Below are 5,682 nucleotides of genomic sequence, written 5' to 3'. Positions count from 1 at the left end.
AAAAAAAAAAAAAAAAAAAAAAAAAGACTGGACTTCCTTAAAATCAACCACTTCAAGACACCATCAAGAGAGTGAAAAGGTAAGTTGCAGACGAATGCGCTGTTTGCCTCGGTGTGTCTCCATAGATTCTGGACCAAAGTCTTCTGCCCAGATATATCAAGAACTCCTACAAACTGATGAGAAAAAGATAAACAAACCAGTTTTTTAAATGGGCAATACACTTGAACAGGCACTTCACAGACCTGAGGCACATTGAAAGCACTAAATGCAGTGAAAAACTGGTCAGCCTCATTAGTCACCAGGGAAATAAGCATTTAAACCACAGTGAGATGCCACTTCATACCTTCACAAAGGCTAAAATTACGGACTGACTATTCTTTCTTTATTTATTTATTTTGGAGACAGAGTCTTGCTCTGTTGCCCACACTGGAGTGCGGTGGTACGATCTTGGCTCACTGCAACCTCTGCCTCCTGGGTTCAAACTATTCTCCTGCCTCAGCCTCCCAAGTAGCTGGAATTACAGGCATGCACCACTACACAAGGCTAATTTTTGCATTTTTAGTAGAGATGGGGTTTTACCACGTTCGTCAGGTTGGTTTTGAACTCTTGATCTCAGATGATCCACCCACCATGGCCTCCCAAAGTGCTGGGGTTACAGGTTTCAGCCACTGCGCCTGGCCAAAGACTGCCTATTCTAAACGTTGGTGAGGATGTGGAACAACCACAGCTCTCCTCTCCTTCCAGTGGGAGTTTAACGTGGCACAACCTCCTGAAAACACAACCTCCTGGAAACCATTTGGTGACTCTGTGAATTCCTATGCCTTCCGTAGGACCCCGTAATTCCACTCCTAGATGGAGTTAACCTGTGATGGTTAATTTTCTGTGTCAACTTGTCTGGGGCACGGGGTGCCCAGATGTTTGCTCAGCACAATTTGGGCTGTTTCTTCGAGGGTGTTTCTGGATGAGATGACCCGGTGCTCTCAGTGAAGCTGACTGCCCTCCCCAGTGTGGGCTGGCCCCATGCGCTCAGCTGAGTAAACACTGGGATGGAATAAGAAATCCCAGGAGTCAGAAGGCCGGCTTTCCCTGGGTCTCAAGCCAGCCAGCTTTCAGCCTGGAGTGGTGGTATCGCCCTCTGGGGTCTCCAGGGTGCCAACTGTGGCTCTCGGGGCTTGTCAGCCTCCATCACCACAAGAGCAGATTCCTTCTCATCGATCTCTTTCTCCAGATACAGAGACGGGTGTGTCTCCTGTTGGCTCTGGTTCTTTGGAGAACCCCGGCTAATACACACCCAAGATGGAGAAAGGCTTCTATGACCAAGGGACACAAACAGGAACCTACCGAGCAGAGTTCCTCATCACAGCCCTTGTGCGTTTTTTTTTTTTTTGAGATGGAGTCTCGTTCTGTCGCCCAGGCTGGAGTGCAGTGGCTGGATCTCAGCTCACTGGCTCACTGCAAGCTCCGCCTCCTGGCTTTACACCATTCTCCTGCCTCAGCCTCCTGAGTAGCTGGGACTACAGGCCCCCGCCACCTCGCCCGGCTAGTTTTTTGTATTTTTTTAGTAGAGACGGGGTTTCACCATGTTAGCCAGGATGGTCTCGATCTCCTGACCTCGTGATCCGCCCGTCTCGGCCTCCCAAAGTGCTGGGATTACAGGCTTGAACCACCGCGCCTGGCCCCTTGTGCGTTTCTTTAGGGATACCGTAACGAAGTTCCCCAATCGGGCAGCTTAAAGCAACACCAGTGCATTCTCTCACAGTCTGGGAAACCAAGGCCTGGAATCAAGGCGTGGGCAGGATTGGCTCCTGAAAGCTCTGAGGGAAAATCCTTCTGGCACCTCTCCCCAGCTTCTGGGGGCTGCAGCAACGCCCCGTGTATCTGTGGTCTAGACTCCCTCCGCCTCGATCTTCTTATTTTTTTTTTTTTTTTTTTTTTTTTTTTTTTTTTTTGAGACGGAGTCTCGCTCTGTCCGCCCAGGCCAGGCTGGGGTGTAGTGGCCGGATTTCATCGTACTGCAAGCTCCACCTGCCAGGTTTACGCCATTCTTCTTTCTCAGCCTCCCGAGTAGCTGGGACTACAGGCCCCCGCCACCTCGCCCGGCTAGTTTTTTGTATTTTTTAGTAGAGACGGGGTTTCACTGTGTTAGCCAGGATGGTCTCGATCTCCTGACCTCGTGATCCGCCCATCTCGGCCTCCCAAAGTGCTGGGATTACAGGCTTGAGCCACCGCGCCCGGCCTCCGCCTTGATCTTCTAAGGACACCTGTCATTGAATTTAGGACCCACCCAACTCCAAGATAATCTCAGCTCAATGTCATTAATGAATGACATTTACAAAGATTATTTTTTCAAAGAAGGTTCCTTTCATAGGATCTGGGTAGACACATCTTTTGGGTGCCACCATTCAACAAGCCCCCGACCAGAAATAACTGAAATGTCCATCAGTGGGAGGCTGGGTCAGTGTGCGGTGGTTTATTTCTACAATGGAATACAATTCAGCAACCAAGAGGAACCGCTGATGCACGCGGCGACTCAGATGAATCTCCCAGGCATGACACTGAACTCAAGCAGTAAGACAGGACTAAGGCCTGAGGAAGGTGAAGCGACACACGTGAGCTGGCTCAGTATTTGTTTGTTTGTTTTTTTCCAGATGGAGTTTTGTTCTTGTTGCCCAGGCTGGAGTGCAATGGCGTGGTCTCAGCTCACTGCAACCTCCGCCTCCCTGGTTCAAGCAATACTTCTGCCTCGGCCACCCAAATGGCTGGGATTACAGGTACTCGCTACCACATCCAGCTAATTTTTTTGTATTTTTAGTAGAGATGGGGTTTCTCCATGTTGGTCAGGCTGGTCTCAAACTCCTGACCTCAGGTGATCCACCCGCCTTGGCCTCCCAAAGTACTGGGATTATAGGTGTGAGGCACTGCACCGGGCTCGGGCCTTTTTTTTTTTTTTTTTAAAAAAGAGAGAGTTTGCTCTGTCACCCAGGCTGGAGTGCAGGTGGCATGATCTCAGCTCACTGCAGCCTCCACCTCCCGGGTTCAAGAAATTTTCCCACCTCAGCCTCCCGAGTAGCTGGGATTACAGGCACCCACCACCATGCCTGACTAATTTTTGTATTTTTAGTAGAGACAGGGTTTCACCATGTTGGCCAGGCTGATCTCGAACTCCTGATCCCAGGTGATCCACCTGCCTCGGCCTCCCAAAGTACTGGGATTACAGGTGTGAGCCACCGCGCCCGGCTGAGACTCTTTTGATGTCAGAAAAAATGCCTAATGCCAGAATCTGGGCTCATGGTGTGTGGGCGGCTCCACATGGGGTTTGGCACGTATGTTGAGGGGTCTGCCTTTGCCCCTCCCTTCCTGGGCCCAAGCGGATGGGGTAGCAGGCGGGGAGGGGCCTCAGTTGTCCGGGTGGGACCCCTCCACACAGGATGGGGTGTCCTGCTGGGTGAGGGAGCCTCAGGGTTCCCATGCAATCTGAACGCTGGAGCTTGGGTCTCCTCCCCAGGTTGCAACAGGCCTCACATCATAGGGCACCCCCACCCTACCTCCCCCTCAACCCCACTCAGTCAGGCCAGGCTCTGCCTAGGCCCCTTGGGGCTGCAGTTTCTCAGGAAACAGCACTGCCCAGGGCACCTCCCCCGCAGCAGCCACTGCCCACCCCACCCTGGGCATCACTCCTTGCGGCCTGACAGGTGCATGCCGGTGGCAGCATGGCAGCAGGCTCCCTGTGCAGTGTGCTTCCTGCCAGGGAACTCGTTGGCCTCCTGCTGGCATCACACATCCCTGACCCTCCCTGAGGGTCCTCCCAGGTTTCTCAGGCCTGGGACAGGGGTCAGAGCAGCAGGAGACAGAAGTGGTGATCCACCAGGCAAGGGGCTGGGCTGGCGAAGGCACCCCCTGGGATCCCTGGCCAGGCTGGGGCCAGGAATGGGAGAGGCTCAGGGCGGGTGCTGGGGCAGAGCCCGGGAGCTGGAGGAGAAGCAGGTGGGGAGAGAGCAGAGCCCCACTGAAGGGAGCCACAGTGAGCCCCAGCCACAGATGGGACAGGCCTCGAGTCCTCTTTGGCCAGGAGACTTCCAGGACGAATGGTGAGAATGCAGGGGTGGGCCGCCAGGAGCCTAGGAGCCCGTCCACACCTGCCAGGCACCGTCTGTACGAGAGGCCAGCTTCCAGCGTGGTTGAGGTCCCAGGTCCCTCCAGCGCCCAGCAATGCCTGGGTCCCAGACAGCACAGTTGCTGCCTCCTTCTCACCAGCAGGACCTGCTGAGCATCTGAGATGCCTGGGGTGTCACAGGTGAGCCAGCAGTGACAGGTGGGAGGTGATGTGTCATGGGTGAGGCTAAGCTGGTAGCGCGGGGTGCGGAGCGTGCTGAGCCAGTCCTGGGGTGACATATGGGTGCGATGGGAGGATGGGTCCCATGCCACACTTGTTTTTTTTGGTGGGGGGTTTTTTTTTTTTTTTTTTTGGGGAGACGGAGTTCTCGCCTGTCACCAGGCTGGAGCCCGCAGGTGGGCCGGATCTCAGCTCACTGCAAGCTCCGCCTCCTGGGCTCACGCCCCATTCTCCTGCCCTCAGGCCTTCCCATGGAGTAGCTGGGACTACAAACACCCGGGCCCACCTCGCCCGGGGCTGGTTTTTTGTATTTTTAGTAGGAGACAGGGGTTTCACCGTGTTAGCCAGGATGTCTCGATTCTCCTGACCTCGTAATTCTTTTTTCCCGTCTCGCGGCCTTCCAAAGTGCTGGGTTATTCAGGCTTGAGCACACGCACCCGGGGCTTTTTTTTTTTTTTTTTTTTTTTTTGAGGATCGAGTCTTGTTGTGTCATCCGGGCTGCGAGTGCAGCTGGGGCAAGATCTCGGCTCACTGCAAACTCGGCCCTCCTGGCTTCACAACCATTTTCCTGCCTCAGGGCCTCCTGAGAGCTGCGGACTACAGGTGCCCACCACCATGGCCCCCTCTAATTTTTTGTATTTTTAGTAAGGAGACGCGGGTTTACCATGGTTAGCCAGGGGGATGGGTCTCCATCATTCCTGACCTTGTGCATCCACACCACCTCGGCCTCCCAGAGTGCTGGCGATTACAGGCGCTGAGCCACCGCGCCCAGGCCACACTTTGAAAAGCGACAAATGGACCGGGATGCTGCCCTCGAGCTCATAATGTGCACCTGGCTGTGCCTCCGTTCCCCAACCCCCCGCTCTCCCCAGATCCCCCCTGCTCCCGGGTCCCCACCCCTGCCCCACCCCGGGCAAGCCTCAGGGGTGGGGGCTGTGCCTGCAGGAGCAGAGCCAGAACAACTGGCAGAGACCAAACCTGGTCATCCCTCACAGGCTATGTGGCCATGGGCAAGTCACTCTACCTCTCTGGGTCCCGGTCTCCACATTTTCAGAGTAGGGGCAGTTTCTCTGTGCCCTGAAAGTGGCTGGGAGTCTAGGTCAGGTGACAGCTCAGGGCAAGTTCTCAAGGGCCCCAGAAGCATCTAGGGTGCAGGGGAGGCTCCAGGATCCCCAGTTTCCCACTTTTAAATGAGGTGACTCGAGACCCTCTGAGATGAAGGGACCCTGGACATTGATCATTTTGACCTCACATCTCTAGGAGCATGTCCAGAGTCTGCCATTCCTTCCAGAAAAGAAAAAGGAGAGCTCACGCCAAGGTCTCCCTTGTTTAGCCAGGGAGGTGGGAGT

The 5,682-nt window shown here is 54.5% G+C and overlaps 1 pseudogene; it reads right to left on the bottom strand.

Annotated features, from left to right (window-relative positions):
• Window positions 1-3,607: 3,607 nt before the first annotated feature.
• LOC108534265 (uncharacterized) lies at window positions 3,608-4,392 on the bottom strand (annotated as a pseudogene).
• Between the last annotated feature and the right edge of the window lie 1,290 nt (window positions 4,393-5,682).

The sequence above is a fragment of the Rhinopithecus bieti genome, unplaced genomic scaffold, assembly GCF_001698545.2.
Source record: "Rhinopithecus bieti isolate Rb0 unplaced genomic scaffold, ASM169854v2 scaffold_9899, whole genome shotgun sequence".
NCBI lineage: Eukaryota > Metazoa > Chordata > Mammalia > Primates > Cercopithecidae > Rhinopithecus > Rhinopithecus bieti.
This window is presented reverse-complemented; position numbering and strand designations above follow the sequence as displayed.